Source organism: Stenella coeruleoalba, assembly GCF_951394435.1.
Source record: "Stenella coeruleoalba genome assembly, chromosome: 15".
NCBI lineage: Eukaryota > Metazoa > Chordata > Mammalia > Artiodactyla > Delphinidae > Stenella > Stenella coeruleoalba.
In genome coordinates, this window is record NC_137161.1 from 62,250,907 (window position 1) to 62,273,150 (window position 22,244).

General features: G+C 47.7%; 1 long non-coding RNA gene across 4 annotated transcripts in view; it reads left to right on the plus strand.

Moving 5' to 3' along the window:
- Positions 1 to 936: 936 nt before the first annotated feature.
- The window catches only part of LOC307197603, an 847,911-nt gene continuing 826,603 nt past the window's right edge, over positions 937 to 22,244 (plus strand). For all 4 annotated transcript variants that reach the window (XR_013831461.1, XR_013831462.1, XR_013831463.1 and 1 more), the window contains exon 1: positions 937 to 2,236. This is a non-coding gene — a long non-coding RNA (uncharacterized lncRNA). The remainder of the gene's footprint in view (positions 2,237 to 22,244) is intronic.

Here is a 22,244-nt window from a genome sequence, read left to right on the forward strand (position 1 = left end):
AGCTCATCTGCTGGGAGAAGGAAAAAACTGACAGAGGCAGAGATGAAGAGTGAGTATGTTGAAATTCAAGTGCTTGTTTTCAGTTACGCTTGTACATGCCGCTCTTCCTTTAATTATAGTCTAATGGTGTTGGGTGCGGCCTCTGGAGCCAGACCACCCAGGTTCAAATCCTGGCTCATGGCTTAGGTGTGAGACAGCCAGACGGTAAAATGAGATAAATGAGAATACCTGCCTCATAGGGTGGTTGTAAGGAATAAGAGATACATGCAAAGTGCTTGGAATAACGCCTGGGAGGTATTAAATGCTACATAAATGTCACTTCTCCTTCTTTCTCCTCTTCCCTTTTCCTCCCCACCTCCTCATCCTCCTTCTAATAATAATAGCAACAACAATAATGTTATTATTATATCTACAACAACTAATAATTTTTATTGAGATATAATTGACATATAACATTGTGTAAGTTTAAGGTATACAGCAAGGTAATTTAATATTTTTGTATACTGCAAAATGATTACCACCATATTGTTAGCTAACACCTCTATCACATCACATAATTACCATTTCTTTTTTGTGGTAAGGCTGTTTAAGATCTACTCTCTTAGCAACTTTCCAGTATATAATACAGTATTATTAACTCTAATCACCATGCTGTACATTAGATCCCCAGAATATGTTCATCTTATAACTTACCTCCTTGACCAACTTCTCCCCATTTCCACAACCTCCCAGCCCCTGGTAACCACAATAATATTATTATTATATCTAATAATAGTATTAACAATAATATGCCATTATGTCTAATAATAATCTAATAATTTACTATTAGTATTATATCTAATATCTAATAATAATATTATTGTATTTAATAATAATAGTAATAATTAGAGACTGTTCAGTATCTTACCAATAAGTTGGGCTTCTCACACCTACAATAAGAAGCAGTGAGAGACACTTGAGAGATGAAATAGTCCTTCAGAAGTTGGTAGGGCTGATGCTGGAACCAACTTGATCCTTCACTGGTTGCAGGTTCTGACAGTCAAATATGCTCCACCAATGACCGGAGGGCGTGCAGCTTCCGGTCTAGGGCTAGGTGGGAGGGCCTTGGGAACAGGAAGAGGTGGGACTTCTGCCTCAGCTCGGGGAGGGAGGTAGCCCTTAGGCTTCCGCTGTGTAGGCCCCAAACTTTGGAGCTTCCTGGGTGAAATTCGGAAATGGCCCGGGACACGCAGGGCCAGGAGAGACTGCGGAAAGCGGCAGCCGCTCCGCATTGGTAGGTGGCGGTTTTCACAAGCAAGAGAATTTATTATACAAACGAGGCTTGTCTCGGATGCCGCAAGATGACGTGGCCTCTGTACGCGTCTGACAGAATCTTCAAAGTTTAGAGAGGCCTTGATGGGGTTCAGTCGTGTATCCCGGCCAGATGGTCTCCACGACGCCTTTCTCAAGGCTGCGTCCTTGAAATGGCTCCTAGTGCAGGAACAGCACATTCCAAGGACAAGGGTGCGGTGAGGAGCCTCCATTGCCCGGGGCCAGCTCGCGGGTCACCCAGAGGTCACATCCTCTCTATGACCTCCTCCAACACGCTGGACGCTGAGCAGAAGAAACAATCTCCCTGCAGGGCTGAGGTGGCTGAATGAAGCGAAATGGGGGCAGGAACTGAAGTTTGCACTCCTGGAGTCTTTACTCAGCCTGCTTCACTTACCCGTACTGTCTTTTGCTTCTTATTCTGGCTGGAAGTTTCTCTTCAGCTTTTAACACCCAGAGTCCCCAGAAGCCGCCACATGGCTCCACCAGAGAGGAGAGCAGAATCAAGAGATGGAGACGTTGATCCCATAGTATCGTTTTGGACCCCTGAGTCCTACTGTACCTGAACCCCTGGACTCTTCAGACGTGTCAAAGAATGAATTCACTGTTCGCTGAATTGATTCCAGCTGCTTTTCTGTTGCTTTGCAATGGAAAGCGACCTGGCCAATACCACCTCCAAAATCAGCAGGTGAGAGTGAGATGCCAGCTATTTTTAAACATTTGAGACAATCAATTCAAAGCTTAAAAGGAAAAGAAAATCCCAGGGGTGAGGACTCTGAGCACATGTCCTGGAGAATCACTCTGAACCAAGCAAGAATGTGGGCCCTGAGCTGCAGTTAGCAGCCTGAATGCAGGCTGGGCCAGGAGGGGAAGGAAGGACGGCACACGGACAGGAACGGCAGCAGCATAAATCAAGGCTCCAGGACTGGTATGTATATTTCCTTGGAGGAGGAAGCACAGCGCAGTCGTTGCCTGATGGATGAGAAGGGCTCAGCCTGAGTCTGAGGGACCCTGATTGTTCAGGAGTGCTTCCATTTATGCAGTGAGGTTGTTGTTGAAAAGATGGTGGAAAAGAGAAGTTAAGAAAAGTAGGGTTTATTTTCCAGTTTTTATTTTTTAATTTGGTGTATTTTTGGCTGTGTTGGTTCTTCGTTGCTGTGCACGGGCATTCTCTAGTTGCGGCGAGCGGGGGCTACTCTTTGTTGGCGGTGCGTGGGCTTCTCATTTCAGTGGCTTCTCTTGTTGTGGAGCGCGGGCTCTAGGCGCGCCGGCTCAGTAGTTGTGGTGCGCGGGCTCTAGAGCGCAGGCTCAGTAGTTGTGGTGCGCGGGCTCTAGAGCGCAGGCTCAGTAGTTGAGGTGCGCGGGCTCTAGAGCGCAGGCTCAGTAGTTGTGGTGCGCGGGCTCTGGAGCGCAGGCTCAGTAGTTGAGGTGCGCGGGCTCTAGAGCGCAGGCTCAGTAGTTGTGGTGCGCGGGCTCTAGAGCGCAGGCTCAGTAGTTGTGGTGCGCGGGCTCTAGAGCGCAGGCTCAGTAGTTGAGGTGCGCGGGCTCTAGAGCGCAGGCTCAGTAGTTGTGGCTCACGGGCTTAGTTGCTCCGCGGCATGTGGGATTTTCCCAGACCAGGGGTTGAACCTGTGTTCCCTGCATTGGCAGACGGACTCCTAACCACTGCGCCACCAGGGAAGTCCCTCCAGTTGGTTTTTGTACTAGCCACAGTTTCATTTGTTGAGCCCCTACAATGTGCTGGACACTCTGCTTGTTTCTTTCATATGTAGTATTTACTCATTCCAACCAGGCTCGTATACAGCTGTATACAGCTCTTCATATCCGGTACTGCACAACTCCTGGGTGAACAGCAGTCCTTGGAATTTTGCAGTGCATAACCTTTGCAGCAGTATGGGCCAGTCCTGTTTCCAACAAACTGTAAGCTAGTTGGTGTTATATCTCCGTTTTTTAAAAAAAATAGTTGAGGCACTAGCCACAGAAGGGGTAGGTGTGTTGCCCAAGATAACATAGCTTGTGGGTGGGAGAATTCTAACTCAAACCCAGGTCAAGGTAACTTACTTTCCATTGTATCACTTAGCTCTCTGTGAGTTAAAATACTCTCTAGGATAAGTTTAGTTGCTTCTCATATCTCAGACTTACTTGGAATGTGGACCAGTGGAATCATATTGTTCATATTGATGCCTCCAGTTCTTAGCAAAGTACCTGTATCCAATGGGCAAGTGCTTGTTGAACTGAATTGGGACTGAACAGAGTGCCAGGGCTCCATGAAGAAAACCTCATCCAGGGGGCTGGCCAGAGGAAAATGCACTTAGAGGAATGGGTGTTTTCTGGTTTCTAGTAGAAATAAATCTAGCAGTACGTTTTGAAGTTGATGGTGAAACGGCTGATTTCTGTAGACATCACCAAACCTGAGAACTTTTCTGGGAGCTGTCTAGTGTCTTGATGGAGTACACAGCCAGGCCCATCTGGCTATGTAGTGGAGACTTGTTTATCACTGGTGTATCCTTCCCTGTTCCTAAAATACAGTAGGGATTCAACAGTGTGTGTAGGATGGGATTCAAAAAGAATCACACTTTTGTTGGGAAATGCTTCTTTGAGATGCTCAGCTGGGGGAAGATAAGGGCTGGGGATTGCAACTTACCCTGAAGATAGAAAAAGCCATTTGTAACACAAAAGGGATTTACCATTTCTTTCTGGAATTGGCCTTCAGGTGGGGCTAAGTTTGACCTGTGCTTTGTTTTAAGTAAACTTGAATTAAAAGCAAACATTTAGAAGTTAGAAGAGTTTACGTTAAAAATCCCAATTTTGAGCTCCTCTTAAAAATCAGAAGATGGGGCTTCCCTGGTGGCACAGTGGTTGAGAGTCCGCCTGCCAATGCAGGGGACACGGGTTCGTGCCCCGGTCCGGGAAGATCCCACATGCCGCGGAGCGGCTGGGCCCGTGAGCCATGGCCTCTGAGCCTGCTCGTCTGATTAGCTGGAGGTGAGAAGCAGCTGCCTCCTTTAGAAGAGTATGGGCTGCCCAGTTCACAACAGTTCCTCCACTCCCTATTGTATTATGCCCAGACTGCCTCTCATTTCTGCTGCTAACTGGTCCTTATAGATGTTTGAGTTTGTGATTCTTATTTGTGAGTCTAGGCTGGAAGATCAGCCATTCTTGGTTTTTATTACAGCATTTTTTTTTTTAATCATCTAAAGAAGGACTCACATAGATTCAATAGTTTCTCATCCATTTTTGGAGATGGGGAAACTGAGTCCAAGTAGAAGTTAAATCACTTATCTGGGGTCACATGGCAGGACAGTGCTGGTCCTGGAAAGTCCAGCGTCTTTCTTCTTGTGTACCACGAGAACAGCTTCTACTGCCCTTTCTGACTTGGCCACTGGGGAACTCGGAGCCACATTTTCAGATCCAGTTTAGGAACTGACCTTCTGGCCTGTGTATCTTTACCTTCCATCCTGCTCTATTCCTGCCTTTCTCTCTTATTCTAAATTATTTTTCTCTAGTCCCAAGTTTAAATTTATATTCTATAATTTTGTCATATATATTTCTTGGAGTCTACTATAAGTTCGATGTGGGTGGTGAATGAATAAACAAAATGTCATGAATTTTAAAAGTCCAAGAAGGGCCTGCATCACACCAAACTTGAAGCTGGATGACTTGTCATAGACTCAGACTGTGGCTCTGTCGTGACCAACTGCCAGTTTTTGTTTGTTTGTCTGTCTTGAGCTCTTTGCCAACAATACATTTTGCTTTCCTGGCATCACAGTGGCCCAGGCCAATGCCTTCAGCTTAGAGTGCCTGTGAGGGGTCGGTCTGGTGTTAGGAGGGGGTTGGCAGACTCTGTCCTCAGACAGGCCATGGGGGTGGAGATGGGGTAGGGGCGGCTTCACTACCTGCCTGGCATCTGGGTCTTGGTTGGAGAAAGAATTCCAGGCTCTGCCAACTTCTTTTCTATCTCCCATGGTCCCACCAGTGTGGCCATTCCTGCAACGATCTAGAGAGAAGGTTTCCAGCCAGGAGTTTTTGGCTTGTTTGATTTTGAACTTGTTCCCTCACATCCCTTTCCCCACCTCACCCTGTTGGTCCATGGACATTTTTGTTTGTTTGTTTGTTTGCGGTACGCGGGCCTCTCACTGTTGTGGCCTCTCCCGTAGCGGAGCACAGGCTCCTGACGCGCAGTCTCAGCGGCCACGGCTCACGGGCCCAGCCGCTCCGCGGCATGTGGGATCTTCCCAGGCCGGAGCACGAACCTGTGTCCCCTGCGTCGGCAGACGGACTCTCAACTACTGCGCCACCAGAGAAGCCTATGGACATTTTTAAAAGAAACAGTTGCGAGACAAAATCAAGTCCAGAAATTCAAAACAGGAGCCATTTTTATTTATCTTGGCTGTTCCAGGGTAGGGAAGGGAACTCATATTTTTGGAGCTTATTCTGTGCCAGCCAATGTGCTGTGTTAGCTTGAGTGCCTCCTCTTTGATTTCAGAATGACTTAGAGATGGATGATGCACAGCCTGATCCTGGCTGACTTCTATAACTGCCTCTCTCTTCCTTGCTTCCTTCAGCTGAACTGGCCTTCCGTCACCCATCCTCGGCCTTTCCCCTCCCCCATCCCCCCTCCGTGCCCCCAGTACAAGCCCAGTCTTTCTGACTTCGCACGTGCTGCTCTCTCTGTACTGGGAATTCTTGTCCCTCCTGGTCTTTGCTTGGTTGACTCCTTCACACCCCTCGCCTCAGCCGACATATCCTTTGAGGCCGTCTCTGATACTGAAGTAGGTGATTATCTCACAGAAACCTTTCTTCCTTTACTGCACTCTTCAACTCTTTTAATACTTTTTATACTTGAATTTTTACAAATATGTTTCTTTCATTATATCATAAGTCTGTTTCTTCCATTATAAGTTTCATATGATGGAGTGGTGTGTCTTGTGTTCTGTTGTATCCCCAAGTGCCTAGCACATAGCAGGTGCTCAATAAAAATTTGTTGAATGGACATTGAATCCCATGATTTGAGTGTTATCATTATTGTAATTATGATTAGTAACCAGGTGCTGACTCTGTGCCAGGCACTGTGTTGGTTTTTCTAAATCTAGCATCTTTATTTAATTCCACAGTGATCCCAGTGGGGTAGATTGTATTATCCCCATTCCTCAGAAGAGGAAACAGGTTCAGTTCCTTGCTTAAGGCCACCCTATTAGGTAGTGGTAGAGCTGAGATTCAAACTCAGGTTTTCTAACACTAAAGGTGTGTTCCTCCCACTCTGCCCCCATGTTCCTCTCCAGAGGAGGAGTCCTCGTACTGCCCGGCTTACTGTTTGACATCCACTGAGGCATGTGAGTCCTGGGGAAGAAGGGCAGAAGGGACAGGCTTGCCAGGTGGGAGGCTGCTTTGGATGTCAGCTGGGAAGGCTGATGTGGAAGTGGGGGCAGGCATCTTTCTCCACATAGCTGGGTGGTAGGGCGCGCGCGCGCGTGCATGCGCTTCCTCTTTTTATAAGGACACAGTCCCATCCAATTAGGGCCCCACCTTTATGACCTCATTTAAACTTAATTACCTCCTAAATACCTTTTCTCCAGATACAGTTGCATTGAGGTTAGAGCTTCAGCATATGAAATTTGGGGAGGGGGGGGCGACGGGTGGGGAGAGACACAATTCAGCCCATAGCAAGTCTCCAGAGTGCTTTGGGGAGTCCAGGCTTTAGGGCCAGATAAGCGTAGCTCCAGACCCTGCCTGGTCCTTTCCTAGCTCTTGGACCCTATTTTTCTAGGTCTCAGTTTCCTTCTCTGTGAATTGGGGTTACCACCATCCACCCTCCTTGCTTCATAGGGCTAAGTAGGAGATGATGTAATGTGTAGAAATGCAGTTGTTTTATGTGTACTTATTGTCATTATCTCTACTCTAGAGCAGGCTGACTATAATTCTTCTCCCTCTTTTCTTCCCAACCTTGAGTAGTTTGGAAGTTATTTTTAAAAGTCTTTGAAATGTCCTTTTCTGTATTTGGCAAAAGCAAAATGGAAATTGATAGCGTTGTCATGGCTGGCGTCCCCCTCCCCGCGGCTGCCTGGCTGGGGGAAAATCTTTGGGAAAACACAGAGGTTTCTGTTGAAGCGGCTGGTTTGTTACTGTGTGAACATTTCCTGCAAGACCTGACCAGCTCTCCTTTAAAGCAATTTTTCCTTTTCTTGTTCCTTTTCTTTTCCTGCCAATGTCAGGGCTTCTGTGTCACAGCTGGATTCAGAAATCAAGGCAGCAGGAGTCGGACCCCAATCTGGCCACTTCCAGCAGAAAAGCCCTCCAGTGGCTTCTTTTTGCCTTAGAATAACATCCAGATTCTTTATCGTCACCACAGGCCATGTGTGGTACACCTGTCACTCCCCCTCTTTCACTCAGCCCCACTCCTGTGGCCTCCCTCTGCTCCACAAATGCACACATTCTTTCCAACCCCAGGTAATTTGCATGGGCTTTTCTCTCCTCTTGGAACTCTATTCCCCTCTGGTCATGGATGTCTCCTTCCTTGACATCTCTGCTCAAGTGTCACCTTCTTATAGGGCCCTTCCCTGACCCACCAGTTGAAAATAAATCCCCTTTGCTATTTGGTCACAGTTGGGCATAACCTCAGTTAGGGTTACCAGAGAAAAACGGGGTTCCCAGTTAAGTCTGAATTTTAGGTAAACATCGAATAATTTTCTAGCATTGCATGGGACATACTGTACTAAAACGTATTCATTATTACCTGAATTTCCGCTTTAACTGGGTGTCCTGTATTTTATTTGCTAAACCTGGCAGCTCTGCCCTCAAGATCCATGTTGAACAAATGAACGAAGCTCTCCGCACAGAGCCTGGCACACAACAGGCACTGAGTGCATGTTAGGTATCATCTTCATCCTCTTCCTCCTCTAGTTGCTTCTTGGAACTTAGTCTCCCTGCCCCCTCTTCCATCTTTGGAGATGGACGAGAGAATGTTTTCTACCAGAGAGCCATTGCCCACCTCTTTAGAAGAGCATAAAATAGTTTCTGCTGCGGCTTTGGAATCTGATTGCGGTGGTGTTTGGCAGGGAAACTCAGTGAGTTATCACAGAGCATTCCCTCCAGCGCTGGGTCATGCAAATATTTATTGCAAGCGTTAAATAATAAATGGAACAGCCTGCCCAATGGTAAATCTGTCATGTTTGGTTTCAGCCAGGAGTTGTGACGGCCCCAGAATTGCTGCCCATTCCTCTGCCTCCGCCTGCCCTCCAGAGGGACAAGGCAAACAGCCGGCTCTCTGGGGGGAACTCAACAGGGCTGATTAGACACCTGGATGCCAGAGGGGGTGGCGGGGGATGCTCAGCCAGGCACGGAAACAGGCAGGTAAGGTCAGGTTGCGGCCGGGAACCCGAGCCGGTGGATGAGATGCTGGGTAGGCCTGGCACAGGCAGTCACGCTGCAGCCCCCGCCGTGGTTCTCAGGGCAGCGGGGCTCCTTGTCCACGTCTCGTGTCATCTCCAGTATTTCTCCTGACGCTCATGTCAGCTTCACTGGCCAGAGCTGGCCAGCGTCTGAGAGTGGGGTCAACATTCCGCCCCCGTTTCTCGACTGAGCGGTGGCAGATGAGAGAGGAATGAGCATGTTAGATACTCAGATGCAGTGATGTTTCCCGAGCCTCTGACATGTGCTGAGGCCCTCAGCAAACATTCTGCCATTTAACCTGGCCTTACAATGTGGATCTCAAATATGTGGGTTCGTGAGCCAGATGGATCTGAGTCGGGATCCTCTCTGCACTCCTAGAGCCATAGTTTCTTGAGCTGTAAAGTCGGGGGAACGATAGTTGCACCTCTTAGGGTCACGTGGCAATGAAATGAGCTCATAGAGGTGAAGGACTTCGCACGGTGCCTGGGACCTGGTGAGTGGTCACCAAATGCCACCTCTAATGGTTAATAATGGTCCAGAGAGGAAAGTAACCTGCCCAGATCCGCAGACAGAGCTGCTCCGCTAAACCATGGGCAGGGATAAATCACATCCTGGAGTATGGGGTGAACAGTGTTCTGGTCACATAGCCACTGAGTGGTGAAATTAAGGCTCCAACGTGGGGTTTTATGGCCCCCAAATAGTGCTCTTTCTCCTATACCAGACCTGCCCTAACCCCTGTAGGGTGGTGTGGAGTGCAGCCCACATGCCTTACTCCAACCCTCATAGCCTGGGATTTGTGGTGTCTCCCAGTGGTGAGGGATGGAGCTGGAACCTGCCACGTGGCTGTGCAGAGTGGGACCACGTAGGACGCGTTTGGCTCTGAATCACTGAGAACCCGACTGGAAGTGGCTTGGGCAACAGTGCAGTTATTGCCTCATAGTAGGTGACCCTGTGATTGGTTCATTCAAGCATTTTGTTGTGTGATGGCTGATCTAGTCTCTTTCCACCATTCTGCTCTTTTGCCCTCCACAGCACAAGGCTCTTGTCCTCAGGGGTGCCCCTCATGGTTTCAAGATGATACAGAAAGGGGAGAAGAGAGCCCAGCCCTTCCATTTGTCCCTTTTATGATCACTTCCCCAGAGCCCCCACAGCTGACATCCCCTTGAATCTCATTGGTCAGAACTGCATCACATGCCCTTTTTTAAGCCAATCACTGGCAAGGGAAGTAGAATTACCATGATGGGCTTGGATCAGTGGTTTTCAAAATGTGGTTCCCAGTCCAGCCTCATTAGCATCACCTGGGAGCTAGTTAAAAATACAAATTCTAGGCCCTTTCCCCACACTTCCACCCTCCAACATGCTGAATGAGAAACTCTGGGGTGGGACCCACAATTTATGGTTGAATAAGCCTTCCAGGTGACTCTGATAGATACTAAGTTTGAGAACTTCTGGCTTAGACCAGGGATCTTTTCCTATAAATAGCCAGATAGTGAATATTTTAGCCTTGTGGCCTTACAGTCTCTGTAGCAACTGCTCAGCTCTGCTGTTGTAGTATGAAAGCAGCCATAGATAACACGTAAACGAATGGGCCTAGTTATGGACAGTGAGATTTGAATTTCATATAATTTTTATGTATTAGGAATATTTCTTAGCCAGCTTTTTCATCTTTCCACTGAAGACAGTCTTCATTGTCCTGAAAAGCCTGGACATGTGTTCTCTTACCTGAAACTCCAGCTCATAATCCCAGTGGTGTCAGAGCCTGGGAAGGTAATTGTGTGTGTGTCCAGGACACTGTTTCAAGCTTCCTGCACCTTCTTTGTGATCCTCTAAGATGCAAATCCCTACTCGCATTTTATAGATGAGGCAACTGATAACTGAGTTTCAAAAGGTTACAGGCCCAGCATCTAGAGCTACTTCACAGCTTCCCAGTTCTGTGAATTTTCTGCCAGTTCTCTGGGCTACTCCCTGGAGGGTCCGCAATCCATGGTCTGGCTGCTGGCCTCCCTCTTTCCTTAGTAATAATAAAAATGCTGGTAGTAACAACAACAATAATAAATAGCTACCATGAGATTGAATGTTTACAGTCTTCCAAACACCATCCTAAGCACTTTATATATGTTACCTCCTTGAACCTATATCAGTATTGTAGGTGAAGTAACTCAGGGTCACCACCAGTGAGTGGGGCGCTGACCCAGTTTTGAACCCAGACTGTTGGGCCCCAGAGCTCAAGCTTGATTAATTACTAGAAGGAGACCAGATATTAAAATAGAATCAAAATAAATATACAGAAAACTTTAACTCTGCCATTCTTCCCCCATCCCTTGCCTGAAATCTTTTAAACATGAACATAATGGTTTTGCTTTGCTTTTGTTGCTTTCTACCTGGATAATTGAGGTCCAGTACTCCTGTTAAACAAATATGCCTCTAAATTTTAGAACTGCTATAGCCCTCCGTAAATACGATGATGGATAGGAAAGGGAATTGCATTGTTGTTTTCCTTTCTAGTATAGAGAAGAGAAAATTGAGGTTTCTGTGATTTGTCATGTCCCCCCAAAGCCCTAACTACCAATGTGAAGGTATTTGGAGATGGGGCTTTTGGGAGGTGGTTAGGTTTAGATGAGGTCATGAGGGTGGGACCCTCATGATGGGATTAGTGCCCTTATAAGAAGAGAAAGAGACACCAGAGCTTTCTTTCTGTCCACCATGTGAAAACACAGCAAAAAGGCAGATGTCTGCAAGCCAGGAATAGAACTCTTACCAGAACCTGACCATGCTGGCACCCTGATCTCAGACTTCCAGCCTCCAGAACTGTGAGAAAATAAATATCTGTTGGTTAAGCCACCAAGTCTATGATATTTTGTTATGGCAGTCCAAGATGACCAAGAGCAGGGGAGTCTATCCTGGCCTGTCAGGAATATCAGATCTCAGAATAAAGCGTGAAAGGTGACAGCTTCAAAGCTTCTTACTTCCCTGCCCTCCACCTCTCGTCATCCCCAGTCCCTCCTGTTCAGGATGTGGGTGCACCTGGTGTGGAGTTGAGAGGGGTTGGAATTCATGGGAGGAGACTTGAGAAGTTACAGTAAACATAGCATCATAGATAACTTGCTGTATTCAAGGCATGAAACTATAGGTACCAGGAAACCCTGATTTAAGTGAATAGGGGATATTTTTCTCCTGTAACAAGATGTCTGGAATTGGGGCTTTGGGGATGGTTTTTGGCTCTGGTTAGCATCCTGGGGACTCTCCTGGCCTCCCTCTCCTGGTTCCAAGATGGCTGCCACGGCTCTAACCTCATGTCCTCATCTGACCAGATCCAAAGGCAGGATAGGGAGGTGATGGAGCATGTGAGTGTTCACGTAATTTCTCCTTGTATTAGTTATCCATTGCTGCATAACAAATTACTCCAAAATTTTGAAGCTTAAAACAATAAACATTTATCATCAATGTCCAGGAATTCAGGAGTACTTCACCTGGGTGGTTCTACTTCAAGGTGTCTTGTGAGGTTTCAGTCAAGATGTTGGCTGGGACTGCAGTGTTCTGAAGGCTTGACCAGGGCTGGAGGATCCATTCCAAGATGGCTTCCACACATGGCTGGCAAGTTGGGTTGGCTGTCAGTTGGAGGCCTTCACTTGTCTCCATTTGGGACTCTCCATGGGGTTGCTTGAGTGTTCTCACAACATGGCTGCTGTGTCCCCCAGGGCCATCTGAGACTGAGCCCAAAGAGGAAGCAGCAATGCCTTTCATGTTCTAATTTGGGAAGTCACACATTGTCACTTCTTTTACTTTCTATTCATTAGAAGTGAGTCAGTAAATTTAGCCTTCCCTTCAAAAGGAAGGCAGTTAGTTTCTACCTTTTGAAGGGAGGAGTATCAAAGAATTTGTGCACATATTTTAAAATCACCACACTCTTTATCAACCTCTTTCTTATCAGAGAGGGGTCTGTCCCAGAGGACCTCCTCCCTCAGATGCCCCTTATATTTCATTGGCTAGTCCTGGGTCACATGACCACTCCCCAGAAAGGACAGGACTGAGCCAACTTTCCTGAGATAAGAACCCCTAAGTAGTACTGGGGTTCTTTTAGCAAGAAGAACTGGAGTGGAGAGGATGGCTTTTGGGTGGCTGTCAACAATGTCTGCCATAGTACTTCACACGTTTGATCTTTAGTTCTCCTAATAACCTTACAAAAGTATGATTACTACCCATGATTTGCTAATAAGGAAACTATGGTTCAGAGAAGTAGGTAATTCCCCTAAGGTCATACAGCAAATAAGGTGGGAGAACCCAGGCTCATCTAGCTCCAAAGCTTGTACTCTTTCCACTGTGCTGCCTCTCCCATCACAACAGTGTTTTGCAACTGTTGGGGGGGAGGGGGAATTTTGACCCCTGGGGGACATTTGGCAATGTTTGGAGACTTTTTTAGTTGTCACAACTGGGGATGTTATTGTCATCCAGTGGGTAGAGGCCAGGGATGCTGCTGACCAACCTAGAGTGCACAAGACGCCCCCACAACAGAGAAGGATCTGACCCAAAATGTCCATCGTGCCAAGGCTGAGAACCCCTGTAGTAGAACAAGTTCTGGGAGGGCAAGGATCATGCTATCTTTGCCATTTCTGAATCCTCTCCACTCAGCTTGATCCTGGCACACTGTAAGCGCTCAGTAAGCACTGACTGAGTAAACGAACAAGTGAGCTTTACCGAATTCCAGAGTCAAAGCGTCTTAGACTTGGGGAACTGCAGGGTTGTGGGAGGTGGAGAGTGACAGTCCCCACAGTGGACTCACCCAAGCCTCCAGCTTCCCCTGGTTGCAGGAGGCCTGGTAGAGACGTGGTCCTGCCTCTGAACTTGGTCCAACACAGCCTCTGCCCACCAAGTGTGAAGGGGGGCTGACAGATAGATGGTCAAGCTTGGTCACCTGTTCCTCTCTGATATCACAGAAACAGTGGGACCGAACAAAGAAACACTTCTCTGAATCTACCCATTTCTAAATGGACTAGACACTGAGGAGGAAACACAATGATTTATTTCTCACTGCCCTTCGTTCCACACTCTGCTCTTTGTAGGCAGTTGCTGGTGCTTCAGGGCAAAGATAATGAAAGTTCTTCCTTGTATCAAACTCCTTTCCCTGGGAGACAGAGCCCTGGCATCAGCCTAAACAGAAGGCCTGGGCTCTGGGAGCCTGGCTCGGAGGTCCAGGGTGTCCGTGCCCATGCTTCCCTGGAAATAGGCTGGACTTGCAGTGATTAACAATTATCTTTTTTTTTTTTTTTTTTTGCGGTACGCGGGCCTCTCACGGCTGTGGCCTCTCCCGTTGCAGAGCACAGGCTCCGGACGCGCAGGCTCAGCGGCCATGGCTCACGGGCCCAGCTGCTCCGCGGCATGTGGGATCCTCCCGGACCGGGGCACGAACCCGCGTCCCCTGCATCGGCAGGTGGACCCTCAACCACTGCGCCACCAGGGAAGCCCAACAATTATCTTGTAATTGATATTTCAATACCTGTTGGCTTCTTCATTGGATGTTTCCGTATCACATCAGGTTATGAGAGAAGGCAATATTCTGTAATGGCTAGACAAGACAGAATTTTTTTTTTCCCTAGAGGTCAGTTTTTGCAGCAAGGAGGGAGCCTTGAATTGACTCGAAACGTGTCCCTGGCTTGGCACCGCAAGCAGAATAGTCATCTTATCCTCACAAACACTCCATTCTTCAACTGAGGAAACCGAGGCTCAGAGAGATTATGTGGCTTGTCCAGATCCCATGGACAATAGGTGTAGAGTGGGAATTTGAACCCAGGACTGTCTGTCCACCCGCCACTACCCGGCAGTCTCCAAGTCTCAGGACAGTCTGGCTCAAAAGGCCACACTGTACTCCCTCGGCCTTGCTGTTGTGGTGACCTGCACCCCTTCTTCAGAGTCTTGGCTACTGCCAGAGGCTGGATGTTTGTGTCACCCCAAAACTCATATGTTGAATCCCTAACCCCCAATACAGTGGTGTTCGGCAGTGCGGCCTTTGGGAGGGGAGTAGGTCACGAGAGTGGAATTGGTTTAAACACCCACGTCAAAGCAAAGAATTCTGGAAGAACGCGTCTCAACTTAAGATGTGTAACGAATCCTGGTTGGGAGAGGATTGGACTCCCCCACCTCCTGTGTTATCTTTATCTTTCAGCCACTAACCCTCCCATCTTCATGTGAACTTTTGTCTGACAGAAGTACTGGCATGGTATTTGCTCAAAAGAAAAAAATTTAAAAATGAGGGCTGGTCTAGAAGCCCATATCCTGAGAAAGGCCAAGCAAATTCGAGTTAATTAGCGTGTGAAGGTGTTCGCAACACTGGTGGTGATTGCATTATAGTACTGACGTGCATTGTCACCTGGTCACACGCCCTAAACTTACACAATGTTATACATTAATTATATCTCAATTAAAAAAACTACATTAGACTAGGAAAAAAGTTAAATAAGATTACATTTGTGAAGCCAAATTTGGGGTTCCACTGGGAAACTGCCCTGTCTTCCTCACCATGTAAATCTCCATCAGCTAAATAAAAGTGGTCACAGCTTCATGGCTGCAAAGCTGACTTTTCTTTCCATGTGAACTTCTCTTTAAAAGACCCCATGCAAATCTAGAAAGATGAGGGGCAAGCCAAAAAATTGATTTTCTTGGAACGAGGCTACCAAAGCACACAACATATGAGTGACAATGAACATATTTTTTCACATTGTTCTCCTCATCCCTGTCTCATTCATGTCTTTCCTTGGTCTCTTCCCATGGACCTGCATGGGCCTTTCTCCAGTTTGCTTATGGGAGATGTGGATGGAAGAGAGAGAGCTGGTCTGTGGTTCCTCACGGCCCAATCACACCCCTTTCCTAGGTTTTGGGTCATCTGCTGTCACGTGCCCAGCTGGCAGGGAAACTCAGTTTTCCTCTGACTCTGCTGAGGCTCTGATTTTGGAGGAGGCTGAGATCAGACTGAGCCTTTGGGGTCCAGGTGGGTAGCGTTCTGGCTCCCTGGGCGCTGGCAGTTGCCATCAGGCTGTCCTGGGAGGGCAAGGGAAGTGGTCCCCACCTTGTCAAGTGTCTGAGGGAAGAGCTGGCTGTCGGGCTGGGCGCCTGTCAGCCTGGGAGGTGGCCAGACAGGGGCAGGTGCAGGGTGTGCTGGGGAGGCACGGCCAGCTGTTCCCAGGGCTCTCGGTGAGTCTGCCAGGAGGCTGTGTCTAGGCAGCCTCTGTCTGATCCCACCTCCTCTTCACCCACCATCCCCTCACTGCACCTCCCTGTCCTGAGGCTTCCCACCAGGCTGGTGCAGGGACGTGGTGTTGAACAAAGTCTAGATCAGCCGTGTGCACAGTACTGGGTTAGGCCTCATTGGAGAATGAAAGGCAGCTTGTGTTATTCTGCTTGGGCTGCCATAACGAAGTACCATAGACTGGGCAGCTTAAACAACAGACGTTTATTTCTCACAGTTCTGGAGGCTAGAAATCCAAGGTCAAGGTGCTGGCTAATTTGGTTCCTGGTGAGAGCTCTCTTCCTGGCTTGCAGATGGCCACCTTCTGGCTTTGTCCTCACATGGCAGAGAGAGTCAGAGAGAGAGACACACACACACACACACACACACACACACACACACACACACAGAGAGAGAGAGAGAGAGAGAGAGATCTCCATTAACCCCACCATGAGGCTCCACCCTCATGACCTTGTCTAACCCTGATCTCCAACGGCCTCATCTCTGAATAGCATCACATTGGGGGTTAGGGCTTTAACATTCCAATTTTGGGAAGGGGGCACATTCAGTTCACAGCATACCTCCTCAATCTCAACCCCGCTCTATGTGCAAGAAGCTACCAGTCTTTCCTGGAGGCCTAATGCCTTGATGAAATATGAGAAGAGCTCCCCAAAATATACACCCAGGGAGTATGGGCCCTGCAGAGGTCATTTCATCCAGGCCCGAGACCCCAGCCTGTCAGAAGCTAGAGGCCAAGGTTAGGGAAGGAGGCAGGAATCTAGGAGGCAGTCAGTGGAGAGGCCAGACTCCAGTGGAACCTGGAGGGAGAGGGGTTGGGTGTATGAGGAGGGGCACTGTGGGCAGGAAGGGCCCAGGAAAGGCCTGGATGGTGGTGGGGGCAGGGGTGTAGAAGCTGGTTTGGGTGAGGACACAGTGAGCCAAATAGAGACCCACTGGGCAGGGACAGATGCACAGATGCTTCCTTGGCTTGTCTCCCCTGGAGAACGCAGCAACGTCCACACACCTCTTCTCCATCTAGGTGGGCCTCAGGTGTGGTCAGGAGCAAAGGAATGAAAGCCAGGGTTTGAATCCTGGCTCTGTCTCTCTTTTAGCCACATGACCTGGGACAAGCCACTGAGCTGCCAGAGCCTCAGGCTCCTCATTTGTAAAATGGGGGAAATAGTCTTCATGCATTGCATGGTGCTCTTGAGAGTCTTGGGTGATGATGATGGATGAGAACGTGCCTTGTAATCAGTAAAGACATTTAGCCACATCCCCTGAGCATCTGTTATGTGCTGGCCCCAGTACCAACTGCTGGGAGTCTGCAGCAGAAGAGTTTTCGGTGGGTGCTGGACAGAATGGGCTGGTGGGCTCATGGCTGGAGCCCAGGCCTCCTCTGCCACTAGTCTGCCCTGGGCAGGAGTGAGCAGTGCCCACCTCACCTCAGGGTTATTATTCTCAGTCCATCAAATGCATCTGTCTATCTCATCCATCTCTTCATCCTTAGACTTAGGGAATTTCAGGTTTGGAAGGGATTCCGTTTTTGCAAGTAAGGAGACTGAGCCTGAAAAGGGGAGTACTTCTTAGCATAAATGTCTGAGCCACATTCCCTGGGTGGGTCCTGTGCTGGGGATTGAGTTGAATCAGACTTGTCTCTGTCTCCATGTGTATTGGGCCTGGTTCTGATATGATTTCTTCTGAACCTCTCAAACTCCCAGGCTATCACACACACCCCTCCACCAGTACCCCACCCCAGATCACCTCTGGTGGGAAGGTTAACAATTGTGCTGCTACAGCCTTCCAAGAGAAATTACTATTCCACCTTCCTCCCACCATGGAGCTCTGACTGCCAGGCAGCCAACGGGTGAGCCAGCTCCAAAGCACGGGTTAGAGTCTGATTCCAGGGTCCACTCTTGGTATCCACTCTCCTAGGTCGTGTTCCTTGGAAACAGACTCTGGGATGGGGACTTGCCTGCGGAAAGTGGACAGGGGAGTCACACCCGTGAAGAAGGGAAGCAGGATTAGGTAAAGGGAGCAGTTGGACTGTGGGGAGGTGGCAATGGAGGCCTCAGCTAATCCTTCTCAGAGCTCTGAAGCTGAGAAAGGCTTTCCACCTGATGCCTGACACTGACCCATCATGAGATGAGGACTGCTCCCTGGGGGTGTGACCTTGGTCGAGGCAGCTGTCTTTTGCCAAGGGAGATTTCTGGGGAGGGCTCAGTGGTGAGACATTGAGAGCCAACACCCTGGCAGCTGGGAGTGGTCTGTGCAGCACCATGGGGTGGCCACTACAGCTCCTCCCCTTCAAAATCACTGTCCATCATGGAGACTGAACCCACGTGTATCCAGAACCCCTCACCTCTCCTACAACGGCCCCACCCTCCACACGGCTGTGGTAGCGGCTGCTATGTTCTTCCATGTTGATCCCCTGGCCAAAATGGACTGGCTCAGAGGAGGGCACCTCACTGAAGCTGGCCCACTAAGATATCTGTCTTTATCGCCACTGGTGACTGGTCCAGTTATAGGCACTTGCACTAGCCTGGTGTGGTCAGAATTCTTCCCTGGGAGTGGGGTGGGAAGAGGTTTCTGTTGTTAATCAGTACTTTCCTGAGGATGGGAGGCCCACAGTGTGAAACTTGGGAACTTTGGTGGTTGGAAGGGAGGCCAGTCTGCAGTGGGAGAGATGAATCTCTCTGTGCAGGGGGAAACAGAGGTGAAAGACAGGGACATGTGAGCCCTGATGAACTCCAGCAGCCTGGTTCCAGCTATTCCTGAAGCCTACATTCTTTTGTACCTTTCCCAAGATTTGGTTGTTTAGCCTTTTTTTTTTTTTAAACTATCATTTTAATAAGTTACTCTTTTTGTTTAAGTCAGTTTGAGTCACTGGAAACAGTGACTCCCAGTACATGTAAAATTTAAGGAGTTGTTCTTTTGAATGTGGTTTAGTTGATCATAATGAACCCTTTTGTCAGCTCCATAAAGTTCCAGCTTAACAAATCCCTCTAGGTGTGGCTCTAGAGATAGGCTGGGGGGCCCAAGGACTACTTCCAGTCCTCAAATGTATTTTGTTCGATAAGTATGGTGTTTAAAAAATCCAGTTGGAGTGGGATAGGGAGGGTGGGAGGGAGGGAGACGCAAGAGGGAAGAGATATGGGAACATATGTGTATGTATAACTGATTCACTTTGTCATAAAGCAGAAACCAACACACCATTGTAAAGCAATTATACTCCAATAAACATGTAAAAAAAAAATCCAGTTGGAATCATCTAATAATTGGGAGCTTTATATAGCATCTGGCCTTTTATCTTCTCTTAGTGTATTAGAAGGTTGGGCAGCATTAGGCCCATATTTCCACATGGAAGCAGGTGGTCGGTACAAGATATGCAGCAGCTGCCCCCACCTTTCTTAATGGGGCATGAGCTCCAGAGACCCCACCATTCTCTATTGCTTTCCATCCCTCCCTCTTTCTTCATTTATGTGACCTGCATGTATTCTGCAGGCATTTTAGTGTGTAGTTCCTCTTTGTATATGGACTCCCTGAATTGTGTGGCCTTCTCTGACCCTGTCAAACTTCAGATTCCTAGAGGGAGACAAAAAAGGTACCACACATTGCGGAGGGAACAAATGAAGTAAAGTAGGTGAGAGCTCTCAGAAAGCCTAAAGCTCTCTGAAATCACAGAGCTATAGAAGTGAGAATTATCATCATTATTAATAACAACTGAAAGGACAGGAGACAGGGAAGTCAGCCCCCACTCCACCACCACCCCCCAAGCCCAGAAGGGTATTTGTGCCATCATGATGGCATTTATCATTGACATTGACAGTTATTATTAAACTATGTCAACTTGCAAATGCAAAATGTTAACCAAACGAACTAAAATGAGCTGGCAGAAATAATATCTAGGCGCTGTCTACCTTTAACTTTTCTTTCCATAAATTGTTGTGGCATTTCTCCAGGGCTCAGATCAACAAGGAAGAAAAGAAAGAACCCCTCTGGCTTATTGAAGGTGTTACTTGTTATTCCAGCTGATATCCTGTGTGTCCCACTGTCCCCCCGTCACTGCTGATGTGATGTTTTAGACCTTGGAGACCGTACACTGCTGGCCAACTCCCTCCCCTGGACACATTTATTAAAAAGGGGTGAAGTGTCTCTCCCTTTGTGCCTGTCTCCTCTCCACATTGAAGTTGATTGACTACATTGCATCCTTTTCAAGCTCAAAGTGCAGGCAGAGGTTTGATGAAGCATCTTGCTGCGATCCGTAAGTGGGCTGTACTTTGAAAACATGATGGTTTTATATAACTGTTCATGTCTGTGGCTGCCTCACAACTGCTGATGCCAGAGTCACTGTGGCGTTACTTCATGCATGCCCAGGACCACTGTAATCTAGTCCACCTCCCCCTGGTCCCTTCCCACTCTGTGACCACATCCCTGCCATATTTATGAGCGTGCCGTGTGAGCTCACGCTTCCGTGCTGCCCTTTTGTCCAAAATGTCCTCTCCTGCTGTGACTTCCTGCAAACACCTTATCTTTCCAGACTTTCTTTGATGATTAAGGAGCTTCAGCACCTGAGTCTTATAATTCTGAAAATCATCTTCTAGTTCCCACCACCCCAGATGCAACAGTATGGCTTAGGGGAAGAAGAATAGCCTTTGGAGAGAGGATCATGTGCGTTTGAGCCGTGGCTCTGCCAGTTACTAGCTATGCATTTGGGGGCAAGTTACTGACTTCTCTGAACCTCAGTTTCCTCATCTGTAAAATAGGGATAGTGATAGGACCTAAATCTTGTGAGGATTAAATGTGATACTGTATAAAGTGTACCGTCATCACAGTGCCTGGCACATAATGAATGATTAATAGGAGCAATTAATCTAGCTTTTGAGATGGATTGACCCCAGGCAGACGCTGGAAACCTTTTAAACTGAAATCCCATCTTTTGACTTCTAGGCTCCCTTTCCCTAAAAGGCAAGTGCAGAGAAGGATCTAGCCGATTGAAGTTTTTTGGTTACTCGAGGGCTTGTTACCCTCCTATGGCTTTGTGTTAATTTTGGGATAAAGACCGAAATCCTCAATGTGGTTTACAGGGTCTCACATGGAGAGGGGCCTTGCTGATCTCTTTAGCCTCATATTCCACTTCTTCTCACTCCCTGGAAGGGCACACTGCCACAGGGCCTTTGCACAAGCTGCAGTCTTCTGCTGACCCACCTTAATCCACATTACCTACCCATTAACTTCTATTCACTCTTCAGAGCCCAGGTACTTCTCCTGGAAGCTGTCCACAACTCCTTATGTATCAAACCATATCCCTTCCTACAGAACACTTACTCTGACTTCTGATCCATTTCACATTCATTTTTGTGTTTATTTGATTAATGTCTGATTCTTCCACTGGATCATGAGCTCCATGAGGGCAGGGACCAAATCTGTGTGTTGCTCACTGCAGCATCCCCATAGCACTTATGTTAAGCAGTGGCCGTAATGGGCGTTCACTAAATAATTTGTTGAATGTACAGGTGAATAAATGACTGTTGTTTTAAGAATGTGTGCAGCCAAGATGTTTGCTTGGAACCTCAAAGTCGTAATCTTGAAGAAAGAAGGACCAAGAGATAAATCATTGGAAGACAGAAAATAGCATGATGGAACTGGGTTGCTTCTGACATCTGGGAAATGGACCGTTCGGGAGGATTTGAGAAGGAAGTGAGCGTGATTAGTGCTCATGGTTAAACTGGCTTGTAACTCGGGGGCTAAGTTTTATTTGAGAGTAGGGCTGCTGCTGGTGAGGTGGTTTTCATCCCTTGTAAATAGGGTGTTGATGGTTGGGTGGACTGACCCACCTTAGGGTCTTACAGGGTTTAAGGAGCACAGCCCTTGCCTCTTGAGTTCTTGACTTGCTATCACAAACACTTCTCAAACAAGCCAAACATTTATTATCCCCTGCAAACCTGTTCTTGATAAACAGATTTGGAAAATACAGAAAAAAATGAATAGAAAAAAAAATTAACCAGCATTCTACCACCCAGAGATAATCGTATTAACGTTTTGTGCACATGTTTCTAATTTTTTTTAAAAATGTGTTTCTCCTTGTGTTTTATCTATACAGCATTATAATCTGCTTTTTTTCAATTAGCAAATGTATCATGAATAGAAAATGCCCAGGAAAGCAAGTGTCTCCTTCCTCCTGTGAGGCTTGATGTGACAGTATTAGCCTTGTTCCAGGAGGTTGGGAGTCCCTGAACTGCAGAGTATCTGATTAAGGTGTGAACAGGGGCTTTGGGAAGGATGGTGAGGTGAGGAGACAGGCAATGGTGCAAACAGAGGCATAGACTCA